Genomic DNA, 14,148 nt, shown 5'->3' on the forward strand with positions numbered 1-14,148 from the left:
ACCCTTCCGCAGCGATACAAAAACCGACTTTCAATTTTTAAATTAAAAATTATTTGCGTTATGAAAAATGCTTTTTGTATTAAATTAATTTTCTGCCTGCTTTTTTTACAGTGAATTCTTTTGAACTAGCTTCTAATTTTGAGAACATTGCTCAGGTTTATTTCTTTACAGTTGCAACCCTGGTGTCTGCGGCGACACCAAATCTGCTCATTCTCGACAAGATCAGACTGACCGCGTTCTTACACTTTTCGAAATAAGCGCCGCGCATTTCTTACTTGATACAACAAGAGCGGAATCTCTCTCTCAAATGAGGCGGGCACAAATAAAGAGTATAGCTTTTTTGCATCATAGGTTCGTTTCAAAAATTAACAATGCCTTAAAATAGTTAAGAGAGTGCAATTAATTCATTAACATTGTCAGCCTTCACGTTGGAAATTTCTTTTTTTTTTGGGGAGGGTTGAATTTGGCTTGATTAAGGACGCGGTAAAGAGAGGAACGTATAAAGGCCAGATATTTTGATTTAAGGGACCGGCAAACGGGCTGTTTAAAAAGGGTTTTGAATTTCGCCTGTTTTGCAGTTATTAAAAATTTTAACCCCTACAAACTATATATTTTTGGAAAGCTAAAGAGTTAAACTGTGTTTATATCGTGGCCGATTTTTGATAAAAAATTTGCAAATTAAAATATTAATTAGTTGAAAGCCAATTCTAAAAGACCTGTGCGGTATCTCAAAAAAGTGCCACGATAAAAACACGGAACAACTATCGAGGAATCTATTGGTACCAAGACTTTTGTTCAGGGGCTAATAGTTAATGAGATTAGGTGGAAATGTGCAAACGCCTTTTCTGATTTTTCGTTACAATTTCGATCGGTTTTACTCTCGCTTGGCTACTGGATCGCGCGCCCTCAGCTCGCAGCGGACAGAGTGCGTGTTTTCTCCCCCCTTACCTTTAGGCAGGTAAACTAAAAGAGATTCCTGCTGCAGGTCAGCACAAACGTGTGCCTCTATTGTTAAAAAGTACAGACAAAATAAATATTTTCACCCCGCTTCATACGAGTAGATATTTGTATTTTTCTTCTAGAATCGAGTTTTCAACTGCAAGGGACCGCAACCCATGTGGGTTCCTTCACAAGCATTATTGCTTTGAGCTGGTACCCAGTCTCATACAAAACTTTTTAACATTTGATAAATTTCAGAGGTATTGATTTTCCAGCTATGGCTTTATTTTGATATCAAATAAGTGAAAAAAAATTAAAAAAATCAACTTCTTTCCAAGATATCATTAACGATAACCAATAAATTGGAGTCTCGACCCGGAGTATGACTCGTCTCGGATGGAATCCAGCCCAGATAATGCACCCCTGAATGGTAATAATATTAATCAAGCCTCCTATAATTCTTGCCCCTTGGGTTTTGGAACTGATACTTTTTGTTTTTAACTCCAAAGGCAAAAGTTAAATTTGATATATCAAATTATGTTCTTCGTTTTGATCCTTATAAATTATGAAATGACTTTTTTGTATTTTTTTTTTTAAATATAAGCTTGGTTTCAAGCAGCACATTTGCTGGCTGGGGATCTACAGTTTGGATAAATTTCTCCGAAGGCACACTTGAATGCACCCTTTCATCAATGCAGGGGTGGAAATTTGGCAAAAATTGTTGATGGTTTTAGCCAATTTTTGTCTCCAATATTTATTTTGGATTTTACAATAGAATATCATAATTAAATTATATTAAAGTATTGAATCAGAAGAAGATCAGTAAATAAGACAATTTTCAACTGGATGCAACTTGAAAAAATTAATTAAAACACTTCGAGCCATATTGTTGATATTAATTAAACATATTCCATTTCAGTTTAAAGGATCTGGAAAAATATGAGCTGCCTTCTTTTAAAGACACCGATCTGAGAAAGATTCCAACCCGGTTTTAATGTGAATTTTGCGTCCAGAAACTAATAGAGTTAAAGATTGGTAAGAAATTTGGCGTTACTTTGAATTTGAAATCATTCGTAGAATGATAAAGACTAATTTAGCCGAAACATACTAGAAATTGTGCCAATTGGCTATGCAGATTAAGCCATTCATATTTATTAGTTTTTATACGAAACATCTTAAGCAGAAGATTTGTCATTTGAAAGATGCAAAGAAAAACAGGAGATGAAGAGAAAGTTCAAAAAATGGATTGTTGTTCTATTCGAACTGAAATTAAAACATTATGTAAATGGATATTGTCAGTTTTTGTGAATAAAAAACACTGGGTAAATTAATGAAAGCAAATCTACTCGTTCTTAAACGAATTCAGTGAATCTGTTTATTATAAATTAACTCGTAACTAAAATAATTATTTTGAAATGGAGTTTTATATTTTTCAATGAAGAAATTTGTTAATTTATTTTAATGTGAGAAATTTAAGTGATGTAAAAAATCACTTATTATCTTTAATACATCTTTGGCCAAAACAATGTTGTGTTTTGAAAGAGATGAAAAATTGTGACATTATTATTTTTCATATTTATCGTGTGCTTGATAAAGTGGCCGAAGAGAGGAGCGCGCGTGTCGATGGTGGTGTGGGCGGCGCCACCGTCGGGCCGCAAGTGGGGCTGTATCGAGCCGGCCGGAGGGGGTCGGGAGGGGGCGGCGGGAGTGCGCGAGTGAGCAAACGAAGGAGCGAGCGAGGTCAGCCTATTGATCGCCTGCACCGTTCGCCAGCCACCATTTTTCGCGCGAGCGTTCGCATGGGGCGGCCCTCGTGATCGCGGGGGCCCCACCGGAGGCCCCGTTAGTGCGTCGGGGGACACGCAGAGCCCCAGCAAGCAGCAGCCATGTTCAGTTTCGCCAGCAAGATGCTCAACACCCTGATCGGCACCGAGGAGGAGCAGCAGCAACAGCAGCAAGGCATGTTCGGGGGGCCCGGCGGCCCCCAGATGGCCCCCCAGCAGCACATGGGCCCCCAGCAGCAGCAGATGCGGATGATGGGCCCCGGGGGGCCCCAGAGACCGCAGGGCATGCCTATGATGGGCGGGCCCAGGGGCCCCCCACGGCCAATGGGCCAGCGGCCCATGGGCCAGATGGGCCCCATGGGGCCGCGGGGCCCGCAGATGGGCCCGCCCCGCATGAACGGCCCCCCGCCGCAGCAGGGCCAACGCATGATGGGCCCGCGACCTCCGATGGGCCGCGGTGGCCCAATGGGGCCCATGACGCCCTCGCACTTCGCCGACCCCATGATGCAGCAGCAGCAGCAAATGCAGCGGCCCCCCCAAATGCAGATGCAGCAGCAACAGCCCGTCGGTGAGTACTTGATTCCGGGTGTCCCAAAAAACCCACGCTTTTTCATTTCTCTCAAAGTTGTATTTCTGGTTGCTGTTGTTTTCGTTGTTGTACTCTTGTTTGCTAGGACGCGGGTTCTCTTCGGCCGCACAGACCCCATTTTTAAATTTCCAACCAAAATTATTCACTATTTTATTGAATACCAAATGAAATTTCCGTAATAATGCTTCTTTATTGATTAAGTTTTGGAATTTGTTGATTCATTGTAAATTTTTAAGAAATTTCTTGATAAATTCCCGAAGAAACTGAATTCTATTGGAAATTTTATGCATTTATTAAACGTAAAATTTTGACCTAAAAGAAATTATCATAAATTTGAGTATTTCTCAAAATGGTATAAATTAAATGTAATTAAAAATTTTATTTTTAATTTCATTTTTTTTTAATTTTTTCATGAATTTTAAAGAAATATGCTTGAACAAATTCTTGAAAATTATGCTCCACTTTTGAATTAAATTTCCAAACCATTTGTTAATCTTTTTGTATTCAGAAATTAGACCATTCAGCGTTTTTGGTTAATTGTTAATTTACTTCTGTAATAAAATTTCAAATAATAAATTCAGAATCTCCATAGAATTTCCAATCGATCGGCGTTTCTCTCGTTTGTGAAAACAAACCTGTTGTTCGCCTCCATTTATTTTTTTTGTCTGTGCGGCAGTCGAGGCCGGCTAGGAAATTTGAAAATTATATTATGCGCTTATTATGCCGCCATAATCAATAGAGTTGTTGTTGGTTGGACCTCCTGAGCAGCGATTATTTGCATCCCCTCCCTCCCTTCAGTAGCAAGATAAAAAAAAGCAAACGAGAAAGAAAAGAATCTTATTGGCATGGTAGAAAATCGATTCATTTGCGAGATCACGCCACATCAATCAATTCAGTGTTCATTCTCGATTATATTAACTTTTGGGTGTTTGGATGTATATTTCACCACGGGAAGTGTGTAAAAATGGTTGTATTAATTGATGTGTTTTTTAATTTTGATTTCCTTCTTCTTGACAAACACGAGAAAACAAGATCGATCGGTGTTGCTTTGAAGGATGTTTCGACGCACCTCACACTTTCTGTTTCTAGACCTGCATGACGTAGCGGGACTGAAAAAAAAATACAAATTTGCGAAGAACTTTGCATAATTATTTCCAAGGAGGGCATAAATAATGCTGCCAGACTTCAAAGCTCGGCCGCCGACAAAGGATCCCCTTTCTTTTTATATTCATCCCTTGAGTGGAGCACACATATGTTAATTAGAAAATTCGACGGATAGGCTTTTTGCCGGATGGATGTCGTGCGGGTAGCCCGGAATTGAAACTAATGAAGATTTACTCCAAAATCCAGTCCAACCGAGTCTGGAATTTATCACCCCCACCCCCTTTGTACCAGAAACAGAAACATTACAATTTTTTTTCCAAATCTTCTTAAAATATTAATTATGAACAATTATTTTGTTTTAAAATCTTTGACGAAGAGAGTTTGAATCTTAAATATGTTAGGAAGAGTGAATAATTGGCCGAATTGGCTTTTTTAGTACAAATCTCAAATATTTCGGTGGTAAAACCTGATTAAATATATAGAAATGTTCCTAAAAAAATATAACATATAAGCAAATTTCTTTTCATTTGGTTTTTCTCATTCAAATAAATAAATAAATCCTGATTATTTCAGAAAATTGAGACCGAATTCATTTGATCAAACTCACATTTCCATTGCTTGAAACTTATTGTTAGCCTATCGATTGGTACGATTCAATGTACAAAAATTCACTCTGGCTTTGATAGCGCCTGGGTTGACTGGAGTAACGATTTTCCGAGCTTTGTACATTTTAATTTATTTATTGCATCACGAACAAGAGAGCGACACGCGTACCGGAAATCAGAAACGCACAATTATTAGGGTCGATAGCGTGATGTCGGCGGCGCTGGACAGAAATAGCGGCGGCGGCGGTTTTTCTCTCAAGTGACACTCACTCGGTCGGTCGGTGTTTTGCATAAGAGTTTTTAAGAGATCGAGCTGCATAATATAATTTTGAGGTTTCAGCAGAGCAAGCACAGAGAGGCGCTCTTGTTGATTTGCTCTTTTTCAGCGGCGATCAAGGAGGACGTGCCGTCGGTCGACCTGAGCCACTTGAGCGCCGAGGAGCGCGCCATGATCGAGAGCGTGATGGCCAAGGCGCAGCAGGAGATGGACAAACCCCCCGAGCCTCCCCCCGCCGCCTCAAGCCAAATCGGTCACAACCAAAACCAGCGAATTAATCAAAACCAAGAGGAGCAGCAGCGCCTCCAGCTCGAGCGGCAGCACAACGAAATCACTCAGCAGATCAAAAAGTAAGTCTCGATGTCCGTGTTCTTCCTTGTGTGTGTCTGTAAAAATTACACAGATTTGATAAGGAGACAAAACCCTGCATTTTCCTTTTCTCTCTTACCTCAAAACCTGAAAATCACTCACACAATTCATCTATGTAGGGATGGAATAACTCCACAGTTTGTTCGAAAAGTGTCAAAAGTGACTCATTTTAAAACACAAACGAGCCAATTTTGAAACGGAGTTCCAACCCACCTAACTCTCAACCCATCCCCTCTTTCCAGCACAAAACACTGTATAGCACCCTCCTGCACGCAAAGTTTTGTCCGTGTCTCTAAGTGCACCCTGGGCCCGTGCGTAACAACCACCTGGTGTTGAATTGCAGGGACATGGAGTTCCGCGAAGCCCACCTTTCCCGCTCGCCCTATCAGCAGCAGCCGCCGCAGCACAGACAAGTAAGAATCAGCCCCTGAGCGGTGAATTGTGTGTGAGTCAATTAGACACGGTTCTCCTAAGAATGGTTTTGCTTCAAGGGGTTGTCAACCTTTGAATCAGACAAATTAGGGTTTTTTTCGGTTGGAACTAGGAGGAATAGAGTTTTAAGGGTTGATACTTGATTCTCTCACTCTTGTGGTGTTAAGGGTAGAAATTTTGGAAGTGATGATTTTCTAAGAGTCTCACCCTTGGATTTTAAGGGTTGAAATTCTATATATATATATATATATATATATATATATATATATATATATATATATATATATATATATATATATAAATAGTTGGGTTTTAAGGGTTGAATCTCTCATTCTATTGGTTTTAAGGGTTGAAAATCTCACTCTCGTGGTGTTAAGGGTTGAAATTTTACAAGTTCTGTTTTTCTAAAAGTTGGAATTTTTTCCCTTGGATGATAAGGGTTGGAATTCTACAAGCCATTGCGTTTGAAGGAATCAAACTCTCCAAATAATTGGGTTCTAGGGTTGAAACTCTCACTCTTGGGGTTTTTAGAGATGAAACTCTAACTTTTGGGGTTTTATAAGGGTTAAAATTTTACAATTATAGATTCTATAAGGGTTGAAGCTTTCACCCTTGGATATTAATGGTTGTAATTATACATGTAATTTGGTTTTAAGGGTTGAAACTCTACAAGTGATGAGTTTTTAAGGGTTGAATCTACTACCCTTGAGGCAAAAAGGTTGAGAAAAGTCTGTTGAATCTTGTGAAAAGAGCCGTGCCTGATTGACACATGCATAATTCTGCTCATTGTGAGCAGTTGAAGACGAGGTTTGTGTGGTTCCCAGGGCGTGGACGAGCCGGCCCTGAGCAGTGCGACGAGCAGCAGCGCCACGACGACGGTAACGACGACGACGGCCCGCGGCGGAGGCGCCCCCGAGGACCGCCTTGAGCAGCGTGAGTATCAATGTCAGGCCTCCTCCTCCACTTCTACTCCCGACCCGCTCTCCTCCTTCGCCGCCGCCGCCGCCACCCTGCAGCAGACTGAAGTGAAAAGCAATTCGGTGTTCAAACCGACCCTGTGGAAGCCGTCGGTGTCGCCGCCGCCAACGCCGCCCTCGCCCACCAAAACGCCCAAGTATACGTTCGCCAGCACAAACAATAAGCCCAGCATCTTCGAGACGGAGGATGACCTCCTGTCCAAGTTCGAAGACCCCGTCAAGTACAACTCGTGGCGCGCCAGCAAGCTGATCGAGGAGACCAAGAGTCTGCTCAACAGCCAGCAGGAGGAGCGCCAGGCCCTGCAGGCCAAGGTGACCACCTCGGTGACCCCCTCCCCCGCCACTGACAGCTGCAGTGCTGCGGAACAGTGCAAAGTGGCAAAGTCGCCGCCCGTGCAGGAGGCGCCGAGTTCGCTGCCCATCCTGGACCACAGTCCCGGCGAGGTGTACACGATCCCCGAGGAGGAGGAGGAGACGTCCAGTCCGATCGGCAGCGACGGCGTGACCAGTCTGAGGCGCCGAGGAGGTCAGTTGTTGCCCCGACCACTCTTCTCCTCCTCACACCAGACACACGCCAGAGTCGCGCGATGGATGTAAATTGTAATAATTTCTTCAATTTCAGCCGACGCGCCCCGTCTGATTTCACGATATAGATTTTATCTCTCACACGTGCGATGCGCCGCGCCATTTTTCTCACTCTCATTGCGTCACTTTATTGCTCACACACGTTGACGAAATCATTACAGTTTGCAGACAGCGTTCTCTCTCTCTCTCGCAATCTGGACTTTGTGCATGTGTGCTTCTGTATCGATTTAATTGACAGGCCGCCTCTCTCCATCTTTCTCTCACCCGACCAATTCACAAAACACTTGAAAAGCGATTATACGAATTCGATTTAATATTTACCTTCAAATTAGGGATTGAATTGAAAAATCTTCCAAATTTTTTAAATTACGTAAAGTCCCCGTTAATCAGATTTATATAGTTTTGTAGTAGTTGCATTTGTAGCCTCTTTCTTAGTAGATTGGTGTGCATTATTTTTGTACTGTAGAGTGTAAAGCAGCTGCTTTTATTACTTGTTGTCTGTTATACATTGAAATTATACATTAATGTGTGAAGTAGAAAAGGTTAAACGATTCCAGTTCATTACACTCCTCGTCGTGTGTGTATTTTCCGAGTATATCGATTTATTTCGGCGTGCACGGAGCCTCTAGAGAAAAGTTGTGTCAGGCTCCGCGCGCTGCTCCCTCTACACACTCTTTATTTAGTTTGCCTTGCTTTGTGAGACGAGGATTAAACACTGATGTGTGAACATAATTAGTCCTCAGTATGAAAGTGAAAAATTATGTTAATTATTGACCGTGATTATTATATTACCAAAAAGAAATATACATAATTACTGCAGAGAACCCATTATTCTTCAATGTCTGTGTAATTTTGGTTAGAACGAGAATTTGCGAACAGAGAATGTAGCCTTATGTGACTGAAGCCGATCGATTTTGTTGTAGACGCGAGCATGGGACTGACAAGAAGCAATTACATGGACATCACAGGCCGCCCGGCCTCTTCAAGGGATGAGTCGTTCGTCAGCGACACCACCGGACTGCTCTCGGGAAGTCCTTACAGGCACGTGATTTTTTTCTCAAAATTTTAAACAGGAATAAAGTTCTATTTCATATAAACTGACTGCAGGCTGGGCCAAAGCGGCAGTCCCAAATCAATGATGGAGTTTGGCTTAGGAGGCAGTAGACTTAGAGGGATGCAGGTCAGTTCCGGTCGATTAGAAATTTGAGATGAAATTTGAGAATATTTTTTTAAATTTGCGCAGAAGGAGAGCAGCATCGACATCGGGAGCAGCAAGGGCAGCGACGGGATCACGAACCCTTTGCTGAACGACCCTCTGAAGGGCTTGAAGAGCAATTTCCTGAATCGCAACCAGCAGCACCAGCAGGAACAACAAGAGACCATCCAGAACCAGCTGCAGCTTTTGCAGGACAAACACCAGCAGCAGCAGGACGCGATGATCCTCAACCAGCACCAGCAGGACATCCTGACCATGAGCGCCGCCCTAACCAGCTCGCTGGCGCAGCAGCAGCAGCAAATCAACAGTCAGTTTGGCGGAAGTCCCCTGCAGAGCACGCAGCCCACCACGATGGGCTCCACCCTGCACCAGCAGCAGAACTCGATGCAGATGAGCAACAGTCAAATGCAGAACCAGCAGCAAATGCAAAATAATCAAATGCAGAACTCGGCAATGGGGCTCCAGAGTGGGCTTCAGTCCGGAATGCAACAGGGGGGACTTCAGCAGCAGCAGACTGGCCTTCAGAATAGCTTAACGAGTGGAATGCAGAACAGTCTCACAGGTGGACTTCAGAGTAATCTGACTGGGGGACTTCAGAATAGCATGACAGGGGGACTTCAGAGTAATCTGACTGGAGGACTGCAAAATAATCTCACTGGGGGACTTCAGAATAGCATGACAGGGGGGCTTCAAAACAGTCTCACTAGTGGGCTCCAGAACAGTCTGTCAAGTGGGCTCCAAAGTCTCCAAAATAGCATGCAGAGTGGACTCCAAAATAATATGCAGAGTGGACTTCAATCAGGAATGCAATCCGGACTCCAAAGTGGACTTCAGTCGAACCTGCAGAGTGGAATGCAGAGTAGCCTTCAAAATAACATGCAAAGTGGACTTCAGAGCGGACTCCAGAACAACCTGCAGAGCGGATTTCAGAACAACCTCCAGAGTGGACTTCAGACGGGCTTGCAGAACTCCAGCTACCAGCAGAACAACATGCAGAACTCTGGCCTTCAGAACAGCATGCAAGGGATGCAGTCTGCGGGACTTCAGGGGTCCGACATGCAGTACAACCAGCAGCAGGGCATGCTGCCGCAGAACAACCTGTACCAACAGACTGACCAGTACGGCCAGCAGAGCAATCAGCAGGCCGTGATGCAGCAGCCCTTCCAGCAGCAGAACAACATGGAGCTGGGCCTGCAAAATCAATACCAACAGCAGCAGCAGCAGCAACAGAACATGATGATGGGCCAACAGCAAATGGGCAACAACTACAATCAGCAGCAGCAGAGCAACTCTTATCAGCAGCAACCCATGATGGGTCAGAACATGCAGCAGTACCAACAGAACAAGCGAGGCCTCAAGCTGATGGACTTCAGGGTGAGTTGAGATGTATATTCTTGACGAATAAAAACTTGTGGACTGTGGTTGTTGCTTTAAAATGATTTCACAACTTGTTCGTTTTGTGTTCTTGCAGGACGACGCAAACAAACATCAACATTTGCAGCAGCAGCAGCAGCAACAACAACAGCAAAACGCAGACGGAAAGGGCACTGGGACCATTTCTGGCATGCTTGCCGACTTCAGCAGAGCCCTTGGTAGGTTCAAAGTTTAAGAGGATTGGAAGTGAACAACTCAACCTTTACAGTTTATAAACTTGAAGGGTCATATTAAAATCAGAAATTTTGAGGGGAAGGACATCACTGTTTAAATTTGTGAGAAAAACGCACTTGAAGTTTCTTTGCTAATGTGAATTTTTGTCTATCATTTTTAGGGTTAAAGTTTGTAAAACATCTACTAGATATTAAAAATGGCACAGTTTTATATTCAAAAGACAATTTTTAAAGGAAATATAAAAAAGAAACAAAAGTTGCTTTTTCTGTAATGGAAATTAATTTTCAAACAGTGAAAAGTTTTTTTGAGTGATATGACAAAAGGTGGTTGAATATTTCTCTCGGATTTGTGTTAACTTTTTGGAGTTTAAAGACCTCGCATGTGAAATTTAAAAAAAAAAAAATACTTATATCGCATTTAAATTAAAATACGCCAATATTGACTTCCACAAATCTTATTTCTAGCCAGCTCAAAATATTAAAAAAAAATCTTTTGACCCTTTCTGCAGGTCTGGGCAGCACTTCGCCGCGACCGTCACCTTCGGAGGACAAGTCGATGATGCTGGGGCAGTATGGGGGTCAGTTCGGGGGTCAAATTGGGGTGCAGCAGCAGCAGCAGATGCCGCAGATGAGCCAGGCATACTCGGTGGTGTCGCAGCCGCAGGTGAGCTACGGACAGACGTCATCGGCCGTGAGCCAGTTGTTGTCTTCGCAGCCGACCTCGTCGGCGTACGCGGGGCTGCCGGTGGCCGTGCTGCAGGGTGGCAACCCCCAGACCGCCCTTGTCCTCACCTCCTGCCAACACCTCACGCCCCAGCAGCAGCAGATGTACCAGCAGCAGATGCAGCTGCAGCACCAGGCGCAGCACCTCAAGAAGATCAGACGCAACCTGCCCCAGTCGGAAACCTCGCAGCTCCAGCAAATGAGAGCCAAAGTGGTAAATTAAAATATAATAAAAATTGAACACAAATTTTACTAAAAATTTAATGATTAAGAACAATCTCTTGCAATTGAATGAAACCTAATCTATTTTATAATAATATATTAATTTTAAGTTTAATTCAATTTTCTTCAGCTCGAAAAATAATCTAGAATTTTTATTCAACGAAGAATTTATTGATTGGAAAGAATGTGTCAATTTATTCTAATTTAATAATCAAGAAAAAACTTTAAAGAATCAGTTTTTTTTTAAATCCATGTTGTAAAAAATTATAAAAATGGTTGTCAAATTCAACATAATAACTTAAATAACACATTTCTACCAATGGGTTTTTATTTAGAACACAATAGAAATTTAATTTTAAAAAAGAACAGGCCTCCAGTTTTTATTTGTCCAAAATCAAAATAATTATTGCGAGATGATTTTTACAAATTTCCAGCAAAACACAACAAATCCAGACATGATTTGAATTCTTACACAAAAACTTGTTGAATTTGTTTGCTGCAGATGGGCAGAAAAGACGTGTTGACCTCGATGAGTCAGCCTGTGATGAGTTCCACCATGGCCGGGGTCACCTCGTCCATCCTCCACTCGGACCGTGAGTGATTTTTAATTTATCTTAAAAAAAAAATTATTTCGAAAAATTGCAGCTTTTGCGTTGGGAACGCGAGGGTCGCGGGACGCGGGTGACTCGTCGGACACCCTGAGCGAGACGGATTCGCAAAAGTCGCTGCGGCTGAGGCGGAAATTGCCGCCCACGCCGCTTGACCCTCTCGAGAGCGCCAGACTCAACTCGACCAAGAAACGCGAACGCAGCAAATCGCAGCCCATCCAGGACCGATTCAGGTGAATTTAAATCAATATTAATGACTAATTTTTATAATACAATGATACAGATGAATTAATTTAAAACTTTTATTATAAAACCATCTGATTTAAATATTATAAAAATTTGATCTGGCATTATTTTTTTTAACGGGACCCACTTTTGGCATGGGGTCGGCGGATCTTGTTGAAAATTGGAAGTTTGGTTGCCCTTAGGGTGTAGACAAATAGTTAAAAAGGATTTTTGAAAATTATCAAAATTGCCTATTTTACAGGGGCTCTAAGTTGGGGATTTATAAAAAAGGTGTTTTCAAAAATCAAAAATATCTCAGCTCCTGCTGCAGATAGCGCATGTGTGTACATAAACAAAGTTGTAGAAAATTAAACGCCCTACAACTTTTCCATAGTGACCAAGGTCATAGGTCAAAGTTCAGGGTCAACTTTTTAAGCTTGAATTTTTTGATGCGCCACCACCTACCTAGTACATAAAAATTTTTGATTCCATTATAGCCAAACGTTGCTCTAGTTGGTAGTCAACAACATATTAAAATTTGGCGAAACTGTTTTTTTTCCGTTTTCGAGATATTTTAGGTCAAAAGCAGAAAAACGTGGTTTTCCGAGCATTTTCCTACACAAATCAACATTTAACCGCCCGTAACTTTTTCCCTGCTAAAGTTGCGCAAAAATGTATAATGACAAAAAATGATTGCCTTGATCTGTTCTTTCAAACCATGTATCGCACATAGTTACCAGGTCACAAAAGGTCATTGACCTCGGTGACCTGTGACCTTGCAAGTGCAAAACTGAATTTCAGATACTCTTATGTTTCTTTTCATTGAGGTGAAACATTTCCTGCAAATATTTTTGGAAAGGACACAGGTCACAGGTCACCGAGGTCAATGACCTTTTGTGACCTGGTCACTATGTGCGATTCATGGTTTGAAAGAACAGGTCAAGGCAATCATTTTTTGTCATTATACATTTTTGCGTAACTTTAGCAGGAAAAAAGTTACGGGTGGTTAAAGTAGATGAAAACACCTAGCAAATATTTTTCAAATCCTTCAAATCTCCATTTAATACAATAAAACCTACTTAATTTGTGTTAAATATGGTGAAAAAAAAACTCATTTTCTAATTTTTAACTCGTCCGAAGAGATCATTTTCAGTCGTTCGGACGCTATTTAAAAATCATTAATATATTCAAAACTGCTCGTTCAAAAATTCTGAAAATTTACACAGTGACGCAAAATGACATGCCGCATCTTTTGGCTATATCGGATTTTTTGTAAGGTTGCCTATCTCAAAGGGGCAAAAAACTTAAGATTTTGACCTCTTGCCAGGGTCAATGACCTTTGATCTAGAAACTTGGTAACCATTGAGAAAAGATACACTGGTTCATTAGCTGCAACTTCCCACCAAGAAAATTAAAAAATCTGTATCCTAATTAATTTGGCATCAGTTTTAGTAAACCCTTGTGTATCTCAGACGGCCATATTGGATTTTCAAAAATATGAATTTTTTTCATTGTAAGGGTATTGAAGAAACCAAAATATTAACTATCATGATATTTGACTGTAGAAATAAATTAAATCAAAGGGTTCAAAAATTTGCTTAATTGTCTCGGAAACGTGAAAAATGCAAAAAACGACGTTTATCAACCTTCAATTTAACTTTTTTCAAAAATTTACGCGGTGACCCCCAATTTTCTGGTGCCACATTTGTAGCAGGGTTGTCAAGGAACATGCTGGTGGGTCACAAACCCTTGCCAAAGGCAATACTGTTGACTTAAAATGCAATCAAACGATTTTAGTGAAAATTGTACATAAGCGAGCTATGTTAATTTCAAATGCGTTTTTCTCAAAAATTTATGGGGTGACCTTCAATTTTCTTGTTACATAA

Source organism: Neocloeon triangulifer, unplaced genomic scaffold (assembly GCF_031216515.1).
Source record: "Neocloeon triangulifer isolate White Clay Creek 2 clone unplaced genomic scaffold, ASM3121651v1 ptg000005l, whole genome shotgun sequence".
Classification (NCBI taxonomy): domain Eukaryota; kingdom Metazoa; phylum Arthropoda; class Insecta; order Ephemeroptera; family Baetidae; genus Neocloeon; species Neocloeon triangulifer.